This window comes from Giraffa tippelskirchi, chromosome 1 (assembly GCF_054371585.1).
Source record: "Giraffa tippelskirchi isolate mGirTip1 chromosome 1, T2T-mGirTip1v1.2.pri, whole genome shotgun sequence".
NCBI classification, from domain to species: domain Eukaryota; kingdom Metazoa; phylum Chordata; class Mammalia; order Artiodactyla; family Giraffidae; genus Giraffa; species Giraffa tippelskirchi.
In genome coordinates this window covers 87,296,928-87,319,505 of record NC_137275.1, presented here as the reverse complement: position 1 = coordinate 87,319,505, position 22,578 = coordinate 87,296,928, and the positions used below count along the sequence as shown (strand labels likewise).

Sequence of the window (22,578 nt, the reverse complement as noted above, 5' to 3'; positions counted from 1 at the left end):
GGTCGGAAAGATCCCTTGGAGGAGAAAATGGAAACCCACTCCAGTATTCTTTCCTGGAGAATTCCATGGACAGAGGAGCCTGGTGGGCTACAGTCCATGAAGTTTCAAAGAGTCAGACATGACTGAGCTACTGAGCACACACAACTTCTATGTATATGAATATGTATTAGTTCGTTTAATCCTCACAATGACACTGTGAAGTAGTGAAGTCAATTACTATTTTATTCCCATTTTATTGTAGAGGAAACTGGTACAGAGAGCCAGTCAATAACTCACCACAGATTATGCATCTAATGAACGTCACAGTGGCACTGGGTTGTCTACCCCATCAGCTCCTAAGGAGTCGGGCTATTGAGGATAATGCTGAAGGCAAAGAGGGCTGGCAGCAGTTTTCTCCCTGCTCCCTATCCAGGGATAGGAAATTACCTCTGAGCTTCAGATTGCACCAAACTTGGGCCTGGCTAAAGCTACATAGCCTGATTGTCAGAAGAGGGAGATCTTTAAGTATGATCGTCCTGAGCTGCCTTCAGGGACCTGCAGTGAGAAACTAACCCGAGAGCCAGCCAGAGGCCTGAAGTGATTCTTCAGGTGGTGTGAGGCTGGGACCACCTGGACCATGGGCTGAAAGGAGGCTTTAGGCCTCTTGCAGAAAACTGTGGCCAATTGGAGCGAGGTTGAGACAGGGTTAATTAACCAGGATAGAGTGCTGGGTGTTGTCAAAGCTAGGGGAGACTGAATCAGAGTCCTGCTGACACAGAGTGAAGCTATGCAGCATAGCAGCAGGGCAAACAGCACCCAGGAGCCAGGGGTGTTGCCATGGAGACCTGGGGAAGCAGAGAACATTGTACTGAAGACTCCGATTATTTTTCCAGGAGGACTCAAAAGCTTTATTCCCACCCCCAACACCCACCACCATGCTCCACATGTCATCACAGAAGGAAGTGCAGGGAGCTGGGCTAGCTTAGGGACTATATGATATTTTTTGAAACACTGCACATTTTAAAGGGGAAGCCAACACTATTAGATGAGATTAAGTTTTAACCAAAGTTGGTTAATTTGTTGTCTGGTTACCGAGTAGGGAGGGAACCAAAACAGAGGACCAGATTCAGTAGAGAACCCTAAAGAACTTTCATTTTCTCTTTATATCTGAGCTATACAGGGGGTTAAATTTCATAACCCTGCTACAAAATTCAGCTAATAAAAAAAAGAAAGAGAGAAAAATACATTGTCAACTGTGTAGGCAATGGAAACAGCATACATAAAATAATCAGAAGAATTAAAGGGAGAAGTTGAAATTACAGAAAGAGGACAACAGGATAATAATAACCTTCCTGATGGTATCCAGTTATATTAAAATCTGCTTTGACAAAGAAAAATTTGCAAGGCATTTAATTTCAATGCTACCTTACTGCGACAGAAATGTACATGGTTGTAAAAACAAAAACAAAAACAAATATCTAAATACTGTGAGTAGGATGGGGAAAAATGTAAATTTTAGGGAAAGAACCACAATTTCAGTATCTCAATAGGTTGTTCCAGGGCCACCCACACCTTTATTTGTCAGACTGAATGGTTTTTCCATCTTGTTGCACTTCTGGGACTGGTCCAGAGGGTGGTAGGTGGAGGGAGAAGCATCTCTTTGCATCCTTCTCCATGCTCTCCCTCCTCTCACTTCACTCTGCCTGTCTGCGCCCACTGCCTCACTTTGTCCAGGCCCTCATTTGCTCTCACTTGGGCCATTGTGAAGGCTTCCTCATTGATTTTGCTTCCCACAACATTTCCCTCCTCAATTTAGCCTGTAAAACTTTCCCAGAGTCATCTTACAGAAGCTGATTTTCATGGCATCTCAAAATCTATAAAAATCCCTGCAAAGAGCTCTCATTTGGTGACTGAGTTGGGTAAAAACTCCTCTCTCCAGCATGCAAGGTGCTTCCCAAGACCACAGCAACACAAGACCGTAGCAACTCTGCTGCCCAAGGTTGCAGTGCTTTCTTGGAAGCCTTATAAGTACTACAAGACTCCTAGAGGATCTATAGTTTTGATCATTCAGTAATTATACACATAGATGATCAAGGATTCATTGGAAGGAATGATGCTGAAGCTAAAGCTCTAATACTCTGGCCATCTGATGTGAAGAACTGACTCATTAGAAAAGACCCTGATGCTGGGAAAGATTGAAGGCAGGAGGAGGAGGGGGTGACAGAGGATGAGACAGTTGGATGGCATCACCGACTTGATGGACATGAGTTTGGGCAAGCTCCAGGAGTTGGTGATGGACAGGGAAGCCTGGTGTGCTGCAGTCCAAGGGGTTGCAAAGAGTTGGACATGGCTAAGCAACTGAACTGAACTGAGATGATCAAATAAATAGGTGGGGAAAGAAAAAAAAATGAAGAATATAACCATGTGATCAGGTGAGGCGGAAGCAAGAGGAACCTAGAAGAACCAAGTTATTATTAGAGAGGAGGTCTTCTGAGGTTTCTGGAAGGGACCCAAACAAGAAATCTAGCTCATTTGGAAGGCCACGGAAACACACAAGGGCTAGTGAAATGGAGGGGATCCTACTCATTCTTCACTTTTTGTAAGACAAATGCAAATATTGTGTTGTGAGTAGAAAGCTGTAAACACACACCACCCACACCTCTGTTACACTTGACCACTATTTTGGGGGCCCGTTTCAGAGATCAACTGACTCTCTATCTATCTAGATATCTATCTATTTTTTATCATATGTCTGCTCTTCAGGTAATTTATTTGCCAGTCTATGGCAATTTATTTATGTTTGTGGGACCCACTTGGTTGAATTAATATGTATGTAGACTTCAAATACTTCTAGTTTCCATGGTTTGGAGCAACAGTCAGATAAATCATTTAATGAAGAGATGAGGATTGAATAGTCAGGGTCTTTAACAAAAGGACTCCCAGAGCCTATCTCCTTTTATTTGCACATTTTCTCTTTTATCTTTCAGCTGACCAGACATTTGTTTTTGTAGCCACAGTTATTATCTCTCAAACATAAGCTATTTTTCCTATTTGCTCTTTATGTCAGTTACCAAAGGCTATATTGTTAGAATCAATATGTTTATTTAGACATCAGAGAGCCTTAGACTTCTAGAGCTGAAAAGTATGTTAGCAATCACATGGTTCAAAGATTTATTGAACTTTTAATTGTTTTCCTTCTTTTACTCTTTGTCACAACCAAAGACTCTTCCATCTCTGTAATAACCGGCCAGTTTGGCACAAGTGAACTACAGGAAAAAAATTTCAAGTTGTCAATTATAATTCACAAATAGTAAACAGTAAGCAGAAAAAGAGCCCTTTGAAAGTGAAATCTTAATTTAGAAGACCCTTTATCAACATGTTCATCTAAAGTTGGTGATGAGTTAAGTACAGACTAATAATTGGGGAGGTGATTGAATTCTTGGTTTGTACTTAATTATAGAGGGAACATTAATCTCCATCAAAAAAAGTATTTAAGCCTCATAAAAATGCAGAGAAAGAAACTCTATCCCAATGGCCCATGACCACTACCTTTAATATGGATGCCTACATTCTTGATTCAGGCAGGTTCTCACTCTATAAAATGTAAGCAATATAATTAAAAGATTAGAATTGTATAACAGAGACACAAATAATTTTTCAGCATTTATATGTGCAGGGAGAAGTATGATCATGTTCAATTCATTATTTCAAAGTATGCTCCTAATGATATTGAATTTACTCTCTTGGTAGGGGAAAAACTTGCTGAAAGATGATGTTTTATAAATATTTACAGCAACAGTTTAATTCTAAAGTTGAGGTTTCAGAGGGATGGCATGACTTTCTAGGTCATCCAAATAAATGTACAGAAGAAGCTGTTTTTTTCTTGAACTATAGATCCTGAAACAAATGACTTTTATATGATTCTAGATTTTTATATTTGAACAAGATGACAGAAATCATGTAGTACAGATGTATCATCCTGCAGTTGGAGACCCAAGCACTAATTTGCTGCCCTGTTAGATATATCTTGGTGAGGTATTTTAAATAGAGACCTCCAGGTTTTAGTCCCAGTTATTGTAACTTAGTATGTTTGGAATGGGGCCAGTAGTATCAAAATTTTTTTAAAAAAAGGATTCTCAGGTGATTCTGATGGACAGAACTGTAAAGTACTGAATTAGTGTAACCTCTCACCCACTATCTCCACTCATCAAAATATCTGTATAGAGAAAAATGCATCATCTCTAGGATTACCAGCTTTATTATTGAATGGCTATAGTGCTCAAAAAATCATAATTACATTAAATACAGTTTTAATCTTCTTTAACCTACTATGCTCATAACCAAATTTGGTTCTAGTTCTGCTTTCTGTATAGTAAGGTAAAACAAATCCATAACAAATCCATATGTTCTTCCTCACGGCAATTTTTTGCAGTTTTTCCTACATTTTTTTCTGAAGGTTACCTATCCATAATTCGGTCAAATGTTCCCTTAAAATGTGATTTACAGACCTTCTACTCCATGTCGTATTCTAATTTGTCAAAGTTCTTTTTCTAATATCTACAATTCAAAATTAAATTCATTGTCCGTTCAAGTTTAGAAATGTGGCTATTGGACATTTCTCAGTGCAATTTGAGATTGTATTGGCTTTTTTAAAAAAGAACCTATCACAAAGACCACAGAAAAATGTAATCAGCTAACTAGCTGATTACATTTTTCTATGATCTGTGCATAAAGATTTAGGAAAGTTAGCTGATTACATTTTTGTATGATCTGTGTAATAGGTTCTTTTTATGTGTATATAGAGTTAAAAATTGGAGCACAGGAGGTAACTATAAGATAGGAATCATAATTTCATATATGGACATGGGACTGGCAGGTGAAAAATAAATGGGAGAATTAGACCAGTTGTAAATAATTGGGAGTGATAGCATCCATAGCAAGCTGGAGAGAGCATTTGCACCTAAGAGCTTTAACATTTTAAAAAAAACTAAAAAAAATAAGACCTTCCCAAAAATTGGAAACAAACTCTACCAAATCAGAATCTTATCAGTGGGCCAAATGTAGTAAAAAATGACATCATTTTCAGGTCCCATTTCTGGGTCAAAAAGCTGAGAGTCTTGGAACATGTTTCCGTAGGTTCTTAGGTTTCTGTTGATATTTTTAATCTTTTTTAAAAAAATTAATTTATTTATTTTAGTTGGAGGCTAATTAGTTTACAATATTGTAGTGGTTTTTGCCATACATTGACATGAATCAGCCATGGGTTTACATGTGTTCCCCATCCTGAACCCCCCTCCCACCTCCCTCCCCATCCCATCCCTTTGGGTCATCCCATTGCACCAGCCCTGAGCACTTGTCTCATGCATCGAACCTAGACTGGTTTTCTGATTCACATATGATAATATACATGTTTCAATGCTATTCTCTCAGATCGTCCCACCCTCACCTTCTCCCACAGAGTCCATAAGACTGTTCTATGCATCTGTGTCTCTTTTTCTGTCTCGCATATAGGGTTATCGTTACCATCTTTCAAATTCCATATATATGCGTTAGTATACTGTATTGGTGTTTTTCTTTCAGACTTACTTCACTCTGTATAATGGGCTCCAGTTTCATCCATCTCAATAGAACTGATTCAAATGTATTCTTTTTAATGGCTGAGTAATATTCCATTGTGTATATGTACCACAGCTTCCTTATCCATTCATCTGCTGATGGACATCTAGGCTGCTTCCATGTCCTGGCTATTATAAACAGTGCTGCGATGAACATTGGGGTACACGTGTCTCTTTCAAGTCTGGTTTCCTCAGTGTGTATGCCCAGCAGTGGGATTGCTGGATCATATGGCAGTTCTATTTCCAGTTTTTTGAGGAATCTCCACACTGTTCTCCATAGTGGCTGTACTAGTTTGCATTCCCACCAACAGTGTAAGAGGGTTCCCTTTTCTCCACACCCTCTCCAGCATTTATTGCTTGTAGACTTTTGGATAGCAGCCATTCTGAGTGGCGTGAAATGGTACCTCATTGTGGTTTCGATTTGCATTTCTCTAATAATGAGTGATGTTGAGCATCTTTTCATGTGTTTGTTAGCCATCTGTATGTCTTCTTTGGAGAAATGTCTGTTGAGTTCTTTGGCCCATTTTTTGATTGGGTCGTTTATTTTTCTGGAATTCAGCTGCAGGAGTTGCTTGTATATTTTTGAGATTAATTCTTTATCTGTTGCTTCGTTTGCTATTATTTTCTCCCATTCTGAAGGCTGTCTTTTCACCTTGATATAGTTTCATTTGTTGTGCAAAAGCTTTTAATTTTAATTAGGTCCCATTTGTTTATTTTTGCTTTTATTTCCAATATTCTGGGAGGTGGGTCATAGAGGATCCTGCTGTGATTTGTGTCAGAGAGTGTTTTGCCTATGTTTTCCTCTAGGAGTTTTATAGTTTCTGGTCTTACATTTAGATCTTTAATCCATTTTGAGTTTATTTTTGTGTATGGTGTTAGAAAGTGTTCTAGTTTTATTCTTTTACAAGTGGTTGACCAGTTTTCCCAGCACCACTTGTTAAAGAGATTGTCTTTTCTCCATTGTATATTCTTGTCACCTTTGTTGAAGATAAGGTGTCCATAGGTGCGTGGATTTATCTCTGGGCTTTCTATTTTGTTCCGTTGATCTATATTTCTGTCCTTGTGCCAGTACCATACTGTCTTGATGACTGTGGCTTTGTAGTAGAACCTGAAGTCAGGCAGGTTGATTCCTCCAGTTCCATTCTTCTTTCTCAAGATTGCTTTGGCTATTCGAGGTTTCTTATATTTCCATACAAATTGTAAAATTGTTTGTTCTAGTTCTGTGAAAAATACCGTTGGTAGCTTGATAGGGATTGCATTGAATCTATAGATTGCTTTGAGTAGTATACTCATTTTCACTGTATTGATTCTTCCAATCCATAGGTTCCTAGGTTTTTGTTGATATTTTTAAAGAGATTTAGGAATAAGAGAGTGCCCTTTAACCATATGTCCTTTGAGATCTCCAGTTTTTGAAGACAAGCTAATAAGTTTAGTTTGCCATACGTAAGGAGAATATGTTACACAAGCACATCACTCTGACACTCACTTTCTCTTCAATTATGCAAATCTTGCTATATAGAGCAAAGAATAAGAAAGAAAGAATTTCTCCTGTGTGATTTCTCTTGTAGTCATCACCCTAGACTGTAATTGAACATATGTTTCCAAGTTTCCAGCACTTGTATGCCTACATTCATTTTTACATTTATTCTTCCCTTATTTTCCAACTCATAAACTGAAATTTCTCTTAGGCAAGTAACTTTTTAAAAATTATTCTATAGTCTTTCCATAATGGATCCCATGGTGTTGTATCACAGGCTCTTAATGTTTTCTGCCAAGTTGCATAAGCTGTGTCTGACTCTTTGCAACCCACCAGGCTCCTCTGTCCATGGGATTCTGGAGGCAAGAATACTGGAGTGGGTTGCTGTGCCCTCCTCCAGGAATGCTGTCTGCTTACTGAATTCTAAATTGATTCGTGAATTCTATGATAATGATCTTTATACTCTTACCTTTACATCAGATTACAGGTATTGAAGCTCTAGAATTTTGCTTCAACCTTCTATTTGCTATGATCTGCTCTTTCCTCTACATTTTGTACAAGCCCTTCCTGGGATGGATTACAGAAAGTTGAAATACTTCTTCCAGACTGCTTGTCTATGCTTTCCCAAGTGAACCCATATTCTGTTTGATGACATTTTTTCTCACTTAACTGGCTGTTATTTTCAGTATTGAATTTAGTCTCAAAAACATTTCTGAGTAAACTGTTATTAAGGCCTTCACCATTATTAACTTTTAAACTCTTCTGATCTTAACTTTTACCTTTAGGGTGTAAAAGTAATTTTTGAGCTTATTAAACTATGAGGCCCTTTATTAGAAAAGTAAGTCTTGTTAAGTTGATGTTAGAGCAACTTAGCTTCTTAAGCTGTGTTTTCTTTTACAAAGCCATTGTCTCTGGCCAAAGCTGCTTCTGAAGGATTCTTATGTGTATATCTAAATTATTAATTATAATTATATATTCCTGCCTAAAATTTCCTCAACTGCTCTTATTTGATTGGGGCTTTCTGTCAATGAAGTCTGCACTATTATGTATATGGCAACTATAGTAACTCCAAGTCTGTCACAGAGAAATCTGAAACAGCCTTAATTCAGGAGAAATTAGACAGGTGTGTTAGCAATTGGAGGAAGCACAAAGCTTATGTTAACAGAACTGTTGATGCACTTTCTTATCTCAGTTGTGGCAGTAATTACAGCAAGGCAGCCTTTGATTTAAGGCAAAGCCCTAATTCAAACCTTTCTCTTCTTTAGTTGTGGGGATCTACAGGAGTTTATATATTTATTTTGGTACCTGTTGTAAAGGATTTGAGACTACACAGAGCTTGACAAAATCTGGTTTCAAAACCTTAAAAAACAAGGTGAAAGCAACCTGGTGATTTTGTGTATGAGAACTCAGAGGGTGGCTCCATGCTGGCCTTTTTTTATTCCAGTAATCAGTGTAGTAATGGGAGCATGACAAGTAGTTTTCAAAACTCTTCACTTCCTGACCCCTCTTTGCACACTTAAGAAAGGGCACAGTTGCCTCAATTACTTGTTTTTGTTGCAGTCAAGAAAAACAATGGTAACAATTTAAGTCTTTTAGGGAGGGTTTTCCATCCTGGAATATTAGATTATGGAGTGAGTGAAAACTAAAGAGAGGCATTAAATATAGTTGTTTCAGTTCAGTTGCTCAGCTGTGTCCGACTCTTTGTGACCGCATGGACTGCAGCATGACAGGCCTGCCTGTCCATCACCAACTCCTGGAGTTTACTCAAATTCATGCCCATTGAGTTGGTGATGCCATCCAACCATCTCATCCTCTGTCGTCCCCTTCTCCTCCTGCCTTCAATCTTTCCCAGCATCAGGGTCTTTTCAAATGAGTTGTCTACAAGACACATAATTTATTTTGGAAAAAATTGGAAAAAATGGCAATTTTTTATGCCATTTAATCTATATGAACATCTGTGATTAATATCTTTTGAGGAAAGCTGTAATGATTTCTAATGTAAATGAGTTTCAAGGATGAGAATTTATCTATCAACTTTAGCATAAACTGTTTGATTTAGCCGGTTTACTTTGGTTTAAAGTGTTAGTTGCTCAGTGATGTTTGACTCTTTTTGACCCCATGGACTATAGCCCGCCAGGCTCCTCTGTCCAAGGGATTATCCAGGCAAGAATACTGGAGTAGGTAGCCATTCCCTTCTCCAGGGGATTTTCCTGACCCAGGGATTGAACCCAGGTCTCCTGCATTAGCAGGCAGATTCTTTACCAAAGAGCCACATGGGAAGCCTTAATTTGGTTAAGTGTATCATAAAGGACTTGTCTGATTTGGAGGCAGTAGTGAGATGGGGAGGTGACCAGTTGCAATCTAGTCCCAATTTTATCACTGTCCAGCTATGTGATCTTGGGCAAATCAATCAAATCTTCTCATCTCAGAGTTTGTTGTTTGGTCTCTGAGTTATGTCCGACTCTTTTGCGACTGCATGGACGGTAGCCTGCCAGGCTTCTCTATCCATGGGGTCTCCCAGGCAAAACTACTGGAGTGGGTTGCCTTTTCTTCTCCAGGGGATCTTCCCCACCCAAGGATGGAACTTGCGTCTCCTGCATTGCAGGCAGATTCTTTATCAATGAGCCACCTAGGAAGCCCATCTCAGAGTTTAGAATTATCAAGTAATGAATGGAGAATTACATTATACCTAATTTAATTTCCTTTCCCAGCTCTTTGATTGTACAGACTTGGGAGAAGATGGTTGAAGCCTTCGGTGACTATTCTCAGCACTTCTGTGATTACTTGGAAAATCCTGAGGGTGGCTCCATGGCCCCCGTTTTTGGTAGTTCTCTTTAGAAAATGTGGTATGTAGCACTTTATTTTCAGTTCTAGGACTTAGCTGCAATTCAAGGACAAAAGGGAAAGTTCTAGCCATCAATTTGCTACAAGTCTTGTATTTAAGACTTGTATTTAATCTGGCTACATTTAGAGAGAATTTCTTCAGTTTTTTGCAGTCTGTATAGAGAGAGACTCAGATTGCAGTTTTAGCTATCAAAGGAGAGGAGAGTTTAGAACTTAATGGTGAAATTCTTTGAGCAGATAAACTTAGCCAAAAGCTTGAAAGCTCTTTAAAAGGTTAGGCTTAGTTGTTCATCCCTTGCAAACTGACATTTTATGTTGCTTCAGCAGACTATCTTCTAGTAGAATCCAGGGATTAACTGGGTAAAAAAAAGTTTTTGGTTTCATAATTCTTTAGCAATATGGGACATGCAATTTTCTGCTTACAAACTTTAAATTTATTACCTTAGAACTATTTTCCACCTTTGATCTCTGTGGTATTTCAAAATTTCCCACAGCATATGCCATGAAGAAAGAGAGAATAAATGGCCAGTTTGTTAGAGGATTTATTTTTATAAATATTATGCTGTAAATTTCTATAATTAAATTTCTATAATTAATTATATTCATTAATATAATTAATGAATGCTTAAAAGAAAGCATACTCCTATTTAAAATCACTCCCCTTCTCCCAATATTCATATCCCTTTCCCTCTTTTATTTCTTTTCTTGGAAATTAGTCTAGCATACTATATCATTTGCTTATTTATCTTGCTACACTCTGTCTGTCCCCATTAGAACGTATTTCATGAGGCCAAGGAATATGCTTTGTCCATTGTGTAACCCTACACCTTAGAAAGGATTAATAAATATCAATGAATGAAAACACTGAATGAATAAATGAGTAACACATTTTTAATAACTCACGTGTCTGAATATCTAGAAAACATATACTTACTATTAAGTCTAAGAAGCATGCAGTCACGTTTTAACCATATTATCACAGTCTGCGTTGGCTTACCTTTAATATGGGACATCTTGGTATGAGAAAAAAACTTCTAATGTAGGAATTTTCTATGGTTTCCCTATGTGTCACGGTCTTTGTAGACCGGGACCTGGGGACTGGAGTCGATGGGAAGAGGGACGCAGGGGACCCAAGTCTCGAGTGAAACAAGGGTGCTTTATTTGCAGAAACGTATGTTTATATACCTTCACATAAGGCAGCTTTAGGCGGTAAAAAAAATTGAGCAAAAACAAAGCCAAGCAAATAACAATCTTTAAAGGGCCAGAGAGCATTCTATATCCTGAGTAAGAGGGGTATAGCTGAATAGATGACCTTTAAGTAAAAGGTCACTGCAGGCAGTCACTGAAGGGAGTCACTGAGAGGAATCCAAGCAGGTGCCCTTTCTCATGGTCTCAGTCCTGAGAACTGCGTGCAGCTCTGCTCGTTGCTGTTTTCCAGGAACTGATAAGGAATAGAGAATCCTTGAGAAACGGCACACAAGAGAAGAGAATAACATATTGGATCCCTTAAAGTTGAACGTCCCCTGACACCTATGATCATAATCTAGGTCTTTAACTTCTCCGTGAGTTTCATGGAAGCTAAGGCAGGAATAGAAAGTCTTATTTTTCCGTTCTTAATGATGTCAGTGCTAAAGAAAGAAAGGATGAAACTATCCTAGAAAAAAGAGGCTATATCCTTGGCTTCTCCAGAGGCAGGGCACAGACCCAGCCCCTATGCGGTTGGAGATGGAGGTATTGAATCCATTATTTTCTGTCACTCGGGAATCTGAGCTAAGAGATATGGACAGAGACTCAAAGTTGGGGGGCTGGGGTGTGCTTTAGTTGAAGCACAGTGTGCCCATGATAAAGCCTGCATGTTGAAATGATCCAGGAGCCACAACTAAGTGAGCCGAGAAAGTTGACTGCCAACAGGAGACCAGGGCAGAAGGGAAAGCTGAGAATTTTTCCCCAACAGCATATTTAGATAAGAGTCAATGTCTCAGACCTCATGACATCTTCATTTTAAAATGCATGGGGAGAATGATCAGTTACATTCAGTGATTTTGATTGGGATGTATTCTTATTTTCAAAATAATTGTTTGGTCATGGTCACTTCTGAATCCTGATAGACAGTGAAAATGCTGGGAGACATTACACACATTTCTTTCCTGGATAGTGTTGGCATTTCTGCTTTTATGAATAGTTCTTGAGTCTTGAAACATGACAGGCTCCACTTAAAAAGCGGGACTACTGAAATACTCAATCTTGATTTCTACACTCACAACATATGATTAATAAAATCTAGCATTGCAATAGCCAGCAATTCAGAGTTGACTACTGGTAGTTATGTTGTTGTTAGTTTATTGATTGTTTATGAAGATAAAAATTTGGAAGAACTACAGATTGATTACACAGTAAAGAAATGATAGCTTAGGGATGTGGAAATGTCATTGCGTTGGGATTCTTGAGAACTTAGACACAATGAGAAAGGATTTAACTTGATAGAGACTTGGCCTCACTCAGTAAGAGAATAATATGCTTTTGTTTATATTTTAGCTACTGTAAAAACACTTCTGAATAAGAAAATTATACATCAGGATGCTATTATGTGAATTGGAACATATTCAGTTTACCTAAATAATCCTTCTTTGTCCAGTTCTGCCCATTTTGCTTGCTTATTTCTAGTTTGTTCTGTTGCCTCCATGTATTTTCAGATTCTAGTTGGTACGTATTTGTGTTTGAAAGACTGAGTTGAAAATGTTCTTAATCATTTCCCTACCCTATATGGGAGGTGAAATAGTAGAGCTATCAAGGGCCTCATTGTGCCTCTTTCACTGTTCCTTCATCCTTTGCTGGGCATCCCCTTCTTTTTAGGAAAACAATTGCATTTATTTTTTTTTGAAACTGTTTTTTTTCCCTTCTTATACATTTTATTGTCTGAAGCACACTTAATTGACTCAGGTAATAGAGAAATCCACTCAGGGCTTGGCTTCCAGCTGATAAAAGCCTGTTGTCTAGTGAACTAGAAGGGAGTTTCCTCACTTGTTTTATATCTGATTAGTTGTTGAATTAAGCTTAATAAGAAAAAATTTTAGCAGAAGAGATTGATGTTTGCACCTTCTTTAAGCATCATATAATTTAAATACTCAAAAAAATTGTATTTCTGTGCTTAGCAGCATGGAGTGGTCCGTTGAATGTGGAGGCTGAATTAGGCAGATCTGAGTTTTAATTCTCAGCCTTCTCACTAGCTCTCCAAGTTCCTTCACTGTTCTAAGCCTCAGTATCTTCACTGGAAAAAAAAACTCCGTAGGTACTTAAGAGTGTGGGCTCTGACCTCGGATTGTTGCTGCTGTTGAGTTGCCCAGTCGTGTCTGACTCTTTGCAACCCTATGGACTGCATCACGCTAGGCCTCCCTGTCAGTCACCATCTCCCAAAGTTTGCCCAAGTTCATGTCCATTGCATCGGTGATGCCATCCAGCCATCTCATCCCCTGACACACTCTTCTTCTGCCCTCAATCTTTCCCAGCATCAGGGCCTTTTCCAGTGAGTTGGTATTTGCATCAGATGACCAAAATACTGGAGTTTTAGCTTCAACATCGGTCCTTTCAATGCGTATTTGGGGTTGATTTCCCTCAAGACTGACTGATTTGATCTCCTTGCTGTCCAAGGGACTCTCAGGAGTCTTCTCCAGCACCACAGTTCGAAGGATTGCCTACATTCATATCCCAGCTTTGTCACTTAGTGGAAAAATCTTGGGCAGATTATTTAGACTTTTTGTGACTCCGTTTTGTCAGCTATAAAATGGGATAGTAATAGAACTATTGCATAGAGTTGTGAAAACCAAGTGACAATTAAATGACTTAATGACAATAAAGGGCTTAAAACAGCTACATGGTATATAGTAAGTTCTCAGCAATGATTGTTATTATTACTCAGAGGTCTGATGCAAGGGCTAAATGAGACAGAGCACTTGAAAATGCTGAGGGTATTTAGCAACCATCAGTTTCTTTTATCTTTATCAAATTACTTCCAAATTATTTGTTTGTTTAGTGCAGGTTCTTGTTAACATCATTTCCATATCATAAGCTATTGTCATGTGCATTGTAGTCTGTATCCTACTTGTAATAGGTTACAGCAGAGTACCATACTTACTATGATATTCCAGAGTTGGAAGGTTGACCTTCGGTAGAAGGCAAAATTTTCTTTTAATAGCCACTCCTTGGGTCAAAAAAATCCCCTGGAGTAGGAAATGGCAACCCACTTCGATATTCTTGCCTGGGAAATCCCATGAACAGAGGAGCCTAGCAGGTTACAGTCTATGCAGTTGCAAAAGACTTGGACACAACATAGTGACTAAACAACAACAACAAAATGTCAATGTATGGCAAAAACTATTACAATATTGTAAAGTAATTAGCCCCCAACTAAAATAAATAAATTTATAAAAAAAACAAAAAAACAAAATGGCCTACACTGTATCAAGCTCTAAAATGTCCTAAGCTTCTGTGTCCTCCAGAGATTTTGCTTCATTTGGGGAGTTATCCAAAACTGAACAGTGCTGACTTAGCATTTGATGAGCAGACAAATTCAGAAAGAAAACCAAAGAATGAATTAACTGAAAGACAGGTGGGCAAGGGGAAATGTCAACTCAGGATGGCCTAGCTTAGGGCCAGCTTAGGGATGACAAACGTGTGCCTGTGGCCCTTTGCCCAGCCCATGGCAATCATTGCTGGGCCCACATACAGCTTTATAATTCTTTTCAATATAATTCTCCATTAATCTACAATGATCATTTTGGCATTCCAAATTGTCAGTCAGGTTTGGTTGGATATAAAACAGTGTGGTCAGATTTGCTTATCGAGATTGGATGATGTCACCTTTAGGAACAATAATTAGCTCAGTTCTTTCTGAACTTGGAAGCAGCCTTATTTTCTTTCAAATGCCAAAGATTGTCTTTTTGAACTTCGAATTTATTTTCCTTGGGAAAATTTTAAAGGCTTTGAACATGTACAAAAGAATGATTTAGGCAATATAACTCATTATACCTTTATGTTCCTTTGATGTAAAAAACTAAAACTATCCTATTTTTCTGAGAAATAAAATAAAAAATCCCTCATTTATGCTGATGCTAGTTTTTAACTAGTTATATTAGGTTCATCTGTATCTTTTTATTCAGTGTGGTCTTAATAAATATCACATATGGTGGAGCCCATAGAACCTTGTACAAATCATTTAGGAACAAATTATTTTGCTACTGCGTTAATAATTTTATGTTTTTGAAATCTAGATCAGATAGCTCTAGAGGCCTCTGTGAAGTAATTCATTTCTGATTTATAATGCATTTCACTATTTTTACCCAATCTTGGTGGAACAAAAGTCATATACAATAACTAAACTGTATTTACATTTTAAAAATTTTATTCTTACCACTTTTCTAGGATATATTTCTAAGTCTAATATCACTGCTGTGTCAATGGTCCATAGACAACTTTAATAAAAAGGACAGATTTTTCTTACCATCAAACAAACAGAGATCATTCATAGTCCTAGAAGTCCCTCAACTTGGATGGCCTTGATGCTTGGATGGATCACTTGCTTTCATTTTCGACAATGATTTAGGTGGTGGTAACCAGAGGATGAACACAAATATAATGGGAGGCCCAATCCAAATGCAGGAGCAGACACAGGTAAAAGCCGAGATACAAGGAATGTCATAGAAGAGAAATATTTTATGCAAGTTTCAAAGGATTAAGCATCTTATTCCCTGGACAAGACCTGTCTTGTCCTCCCCAACTCAGAGGCATTTCTAATAGTCCTGCACTTGCTAACAGCCACCACAGACACACTAGTATTTAGAAACTTCACTTTCAGAAAAACCTAGTTTGATTATTCTTCAGATCTGTCCTACTCCTATCAATCATTCACTGCCTCACCCCAACTCCCACCACAACCACTCCCAGCATTCCAGAAAATAATTTTTCTTCCTAAGAAACTTGGGAGGCACGACTGAAAATATAGGGCTACACTAGCCTTTGCATACTACACTCACCACCTTCAGTTCTCAGGGGTAGCTTCTCTCTCCTGCCTTTGCACAGTCCATATCCGTCTCTACAATTCATTTTGCCTTAGTTTGTTAGCTAACTTCTGCTCATCTTTCAAGACTCAGCTCATGGCACTTTCTTTACGAAGCCTCTCCTGTCCTTTCTTTGACATACTGGGAGAAATAAAATTCTACAGTTTTGGTTCCTATTGAACCTTGCCCATAATGCTGCTATCTTGTGGTCAAAAAAGAAGAGTCTATCTCCATCACTAAGATGCAAAATCATCCTTGTAAACCTGGCACTAAGTGACGTTCAGTACATAGTTCTTCTTAGTAAACTTCATGGATGGAAATTATGTACTTCATTCTCAACTCTACATGAAAATGCAAATGCTTTTCTAGAGACACGAGTGAAGTGGCATTGTGAAGGTTATTTTAGAGCTGGATTCTGTAATTGCTGCTCAACTTGCCTTGGAAAACATCAACCATTCTGTATCATTCCAGTAATATTTTCTCTGTAATTTGTTCTTCTTTTCCTAGCATAGTACTCCTGGCAAAAACATTGGCATAAGGCAGATAACCCTAGCTGCAGGCAGGTGTGGTTGGTAATGGATGGGATTGGATTTGGAGCTATCGCAAAGATTTATTTTGGATCCTCTCCGATGTTTCAAAGTCTTGGTTTTGGCCAGTCTGTCATTTGCCAGTTGTCAAATAAGTTGAGTCATTAGTCTGGCCTTGTCATTTAACAGCCTCCAAATGATTGATTGGGCTCTGCTGTACTTCCCAATGGGAGATTAAAGTGTCCATTCAGCTCCATCTACCTGGTTTTATAAAAGTAAAATAAAAACAGTCATGTCATTCCTTTTCCTACTGTAAAAGCAGCAAGCTGGGGAAATGCATTTGAACAAGCTGTTTATTCTCTAATACTCAGCCTCTAAAGGACAAATTTCCTGTTGGCAAAATCAAACTGTGCAATTTTTTTCCAGGCTAACAAAATAATCTCCATTTGTCTATTTTGCATAGTGATTTTGTACACGTTTTTCTTTTTTCTTCACAACAACACTGTAAAAAGGACAAGCATTATTATCCTCATGTAACAAATAAATATCCCGAAACTCAGAAATCATTTAAAGGTCATATTCAGTTCCTCTATTATATTAATCTCCTGCCATATTGTGCTATCAAGCATCCTAAACTACAAAAGGTATGTCTGAATATTGCATCAGTAGCTTCTGGGTTATTGTCTCATCCAGGGTCTGTTTCTAAAGTATATAGTTTTTGACACACTTGTTTTCCAATATCTTGGATCTCTTAGGGGAATCTGTTGGGAAGGCCCCCAAGGTAACCAGGACTGGGTCATCTCATCCCAGAGCAGAGAACTTGTCTCCAAGTCAGGGCAACCAACGGCCTAAATTGCAGAGTAAGATGGAAGGTGATAATTCAACCCCAGAATTGATAAGAAATTTGTGAGACATTCCCTACTGGCCTACACAAATGGTTCCTTTCAAAGGTAAGGTGCTTATTGTCTCCAATATAATGTGGCTCTTGGATGCTGTCCAGTCAGCAAAGTAGAAACTCATATTTGGCAAGGCGAACATGGCCATGGTTTCCTGGTGTGTTGAATCAATAGGAAATGACTTTGGAAAAATACAGCTATGAAAGCAACAAATGGCTTTGAACTTTTCCAGCCAAACATAAAGTGGACTGCCAAGAATTTCCCCTGTGATATCCTTTTTCAGATGATAACATATGACTACGAACTTTTGCCCCATACATACTATATGGCCTTCCTTCTCCAGAGTTGATTAAACCAAAATTCTTTCTAGAACTGAAAGTTCATTCCTCTAAGGACCTTCAGATTCCTTCATTCTTGTCCAATCAGGTCCTGAATCTCAGTGATACTGTCAGCAACTTGGCTGCCATTTCCACCACTATCTTTTCTCTGTGCTTCTGTTTTTTGGTTTTTTCTTCTTTTTTCTTTCTTGAATATCAAGCTAAATCTCAAAAGATAGTTACCATGTAATTCCTCACTCATATGGGTAGGCAGGCTGACAGTGAAAAGGAGTGGGTAGGAATGGAGGGAGGATGAAAGGCTGATTGAACAGACTTGGGAGAAGCAGGGTTTGGGGGTGGTGGGGTGGGTCCTGGAGAATTGGCAGAGAAGAACTGTGGGGGCCAGAGATTCATTCTGTGGAAATAGATGGTGGGGTAAGAAGGGGTTAGTTTATTGTTGCTGGTGGTTTGCTTTTCCATTTGTTTCACCATTTCAGTTTTGAGGTGGTAATATTTCAATTTTGTGAGTATTTTATAATGGAAGAACTCTTTGTGTGTGAAAAAAATGCATAACGTGCTGGGATTAGCTCTCATGTACATGTAACTAGTATGTTTAAGAGTGAGCTTTGTTCTTGCTCCTTGGACATTTCTGGACAATCCTGGAGAAGACTTCTAAGACAGGCTAACGTCTGGTAAACTCTCTTCCATTTTTGGATTATAAAGGTTAAGTTTCCAAATAAAACTAAGTAGCATAAACCTAGTTCTAGACATTCGCACTTTCTTCTTGTCTCCTTTTTCTATAAGATCAATGAATGTGAGTATTTTTAAGCAGTCTCGATTCAGCTAAAAACAAGTAATATCAAAGTGTCTTGCCAACAAAAAGCTACTCATATTTCCTCAATCTTGATGATGATGTCGGAGAATATTGAGCACTTACTATCTGACAGGCACAGAGACACTTTATTATGTACATGTATTACATACATTATTTCATCTACTGCTCTTAACAATCTGGGGTAACAATTACTCTCAATTTAAAGGTAGGAAACGAGGTTTAGAAAGATTAACTTGCCTAATGTGTGTGTGCATGCTAAGTCACTTTGGTCGTGTCTGACTTTTTGCTACCCTATGGACCATAACCTGCCAGGCTCCACTGTCAATGGGATTCTCCAGGCAAGAATACTGGAGTGGGTTGCCATGCCCTCCTCCAAGGGATCTTCCCAACCCAGTGACAGAACCTGTGTCTCTTACATTCCTGTGTTGGCAAGTGGGTTCTTTACTGCTTGCTCCACCTGGGAAGCCCTAAGTTGTCTAATAGTACCCCATAATGGAGCTAGGAGTGGAACAGTGGCCTGTGTTCATAAAAGATTCATAATCTCATTCTATTAATATTATGCATGCTGCTAAGTCGCTTCAGTCGTGTCTGACTCTGTGCGACCCCATGGACGGCAGCTCACCAGGCTCTGCCGTCCCTAGGATTCTCCAGGCAAGAATACTGGAGTGGGTTGCCATTTCCTTCTCCAGTGCATGAAAGGGAAAAGTGAAAGTGAAGTTGCTCAGTTGTGTCCGACTGGTAGCGACCCCATGGACTGTAGCCTACCAGGCTCCTCCATCCATGGGATTTTCTAGGCAAGAGTACTGGAGTGGGGTGCCATTGCCTTCTCCGATATTATGCATGAGGTATTTTTTATTGTCGTTTTTCTTTTTCCTAACAGGTATTGCCACAAAAAGCAGACTTTATCAATGGTATTAGGCAGCTTTATCAAACCTGCGAGATGACTGCTGAAAATGTGTTAAGGAGGACTTAGGGTTGTGGTTAGAGTCCATTTCTATTCAAGCCTCAGAAAACTCCTCCAGCCATCAAATTCAACGGAGGCTGACTATTGCACTTCTTATTTTATTCCAGGATTATCCATTTCAGCTTATTGAGGTGGTTATAATTGCATGTCTATAACTGTCAATACATTTCATTTGCCTATTGTGATGACTTGAAAACAAGCTCCAAAATGTTCCCTGATCAATTCTTGACAACTGGAAAAATCAAAATGAAAGTAGCATCAATTATTGAATACCTATGATACCAGGCATTGCACTGACTGCTTTATGTGCCACCTTAATTTTCACTAAGATGATAGAGAATAGATGGTCTTATTTTAACTTTGCCCATAAAGAAACTGAAGGTCAGAGGAGTTGAATAACTTGGACAAGAACTTTTAGCAAGCTGTAAAGTCAGATTTAGAGCCAACTCAGCACAACCCATTTGATCAATTCCATTAATGTTCATTGAGCATAAACACTGTGCTGTGCACAGAGTAGTGAATGGGGATTCCACAGGGCATAAGACACACTTGGTCTTGCAGGTCTAGTGAGCCAGGATGGTTTGGCTCCCTTGTGTGCTGAGTGCCTCCAATCATGATGACAAATCTTTTTTTATTTTTAATTAATTAATTTTTTTATTGAAGGATAATCGCTTTACAGAATTGTGTTCTTTTCTGTCAAACCTCAATCTTAATCAGCCACAGATACGCATATATCCCCTCCCTTTTGAACTTCCTCCACTTCTCCCTCCCCACCCCACCCCTCTGGGTTGATACAGAGCCCCTGTTTGAGTTTCTTAGCCATGCAGCAAATTCCCATTTGCTATCTATTTTACATATGGTAATGTAAGTTTCCATGTTACTCTTCCCATACTTCTCACCCTCTCCCCCACCATGTCCACAAGTCTATTCTCTATGTCTGCTTCTCCACTGCTGCCCTGTAAGTAAAGTCTTCAGAACCATTTTTCTATATTCTGTATATATGCGTTAGAATATGATGTTTATCTTTCTCTTTCTGACTTACTTCACTCTGTATAATAGGTTCCAGGTTCATCCATCTCATTAGAACTGACTCAAAGGCATTCCTTTTTATGGCTGAGTAATATTCCATTGTGTGTATGTACCACAACTTCTTTATCCATTTATCTGTTGATGGACATATAGGTTGCTTCCATGTTCCAGTTATTGTAAATAGTGCTGCAATGAACAATGAGATACATGGGCTTTTTCAATTTTGGTTTCCTCAGGGTATATCCTAGGAGTAGGATTGCTGGGTCATATGGTGGTTTTTTTCCTAGTTTTTTAAGGAATCGCCATACCATCTTCCATAGTGGCTGTATCAATTTACATTCCCACCGACAGTGCAAGAGTGTTTCCTTTTCTCCACACCCTCTCCAGCATTTATTGTTTGTAGACTTTTTGATGATGGCCATTCTGACTGGCATGAGGTGATATCTTGTTGTAGTTTTAATTTGCATTTCTCTAATAATGAGTGATGTTGGGCATCTTTTCATATGTTTGTTAGCCATCTGTATGTCTTCTTTGGAGAAATGTCTGTTTAGTCTTTTTACCACTGTTTGATTAGGTTGTTTTACTGGTATTGAGTTGTATGAGCAGCTTGTGTATTTTGGAAATTAATCCTTTGTTAGTTGTTTCATTTGCTATTATTTTCTCCATTCTGAGGGTTGCCTTTTCACTTTGCCTATAGTTCCCTTTGCTGTGCAAAAGCTTTTAAGTTTAATCAGGTCCCACTTGTTTACTTTTGTTTTTATTTCCATTACTCTAGGAGGTGGGTCATAGAGGATTTTGCTTTGATTTAGGTCATTGAGTGTTCTGCCTATGTTTTCCTCTAAGAGTTTTATAGTTTTTGGTCTTATATTTAGGTCTTTAATCCATTTTGAGTTTATCTTTGTGTATGGTGTTAGGAAGTGTTCTAATTTCATTCTTTTACATGTAGCTGTCCAGTTTTCCCAGCACCATTTATTGAAGAGGCTGTCTTTGCCCCATTGTATATTCTTGCCTCCTGTGTCAAAAATAAGGTACCCATAGGTGCAGGGGTTTATTTCTGGGCTTTCTATCTTGTTCCATTGGTCTATATTTCTGTTTCTGTGCCAGTAACATACTGTCTTGATGACTATAGCTTTGTAGTATAATCTGAAGTCAAGAAGTTTGATTCCTCCAGCTCCATTCTTCTTTTTCAAGACTGCTTTGGCTGTGGGGTCTTTGTGTTTCCATATGAACTGTGAAATTTTTTGTTTTAGTTCTGTGAAAAATGTCATTGGTAATTTGATAGGGATCACATTGAATCTGTAGATAGCATTTGGTCCAAGCATCAGATGCTCCTATTGGGTAATAGTGTCCCATGGTCCCTGCAGCAGCTGCATCTTATAGCACTCACGAACTCCTTCCCAGATGTCCTTCAGAGCTAAAGGTCTTCCATCTAAAAAGCTTGCCCTAAAGCAAAGCATAAGCACTTGGTAGCTGCAGGAATATATGACATGATATTCATATTTAATCACTTAGGCTGCTGTGGTGGTCTCAGTTACATCAAAATCATCCAGGGGGGAATCTAAAGCCTCCTCCACAGGAAGAAATGTCTGTACATGGGCAGATATTCCTTGATATGTCATTGTGGTTCCATTTTTAACTTGAAAATGTGTTTTGCACATGTAGCCATCAGAACAGTCCTTTGAAGCTCTCCATTTCCAACCATCGCCTATCTTTTCTGAAGGTTTAATGAATTCTGCACAATAATGCTGGAATGCTTTTTTTCTCCAAAGAACTCATCTTCTTCCATACTAAATGAGAACCTGCCACCCAGCCCAGTTGATGACAAATCTTATAAATGCTTATAGTCTATATTTCTGTTCTTTGGCCTATCATTTATAATTGTTGTAATGGAAATATCACACCTGTTAAGTAATAATTTGTTCATATAACAGCCACTGAGGTCTACATGGTATTCTTGATATAATTGCAGACTTTCTTGGTTCTTTTTAAAAATATTTGTTTATTTACTTGGTGTGCCGGGTCTTAGTGGCAGCATGCTGGGT

General features: G+C 38.6%; 1 pseudogene; it reads right to left on the bottom strand.

Moving 5' to 3' along the window:
• Nucleotides 1-3,179: 3,179 nt before the first annotated feature.
• On the bottom strand, nucleotides 3,180-22,322 carry LOC145515535 (ubiquitin-like-conjugating enzyme ATG10 pseudogene; annotated as a pseudogene).
• Nucleotides 22,323-22,578: the final 256 nt, after the last annotated feature.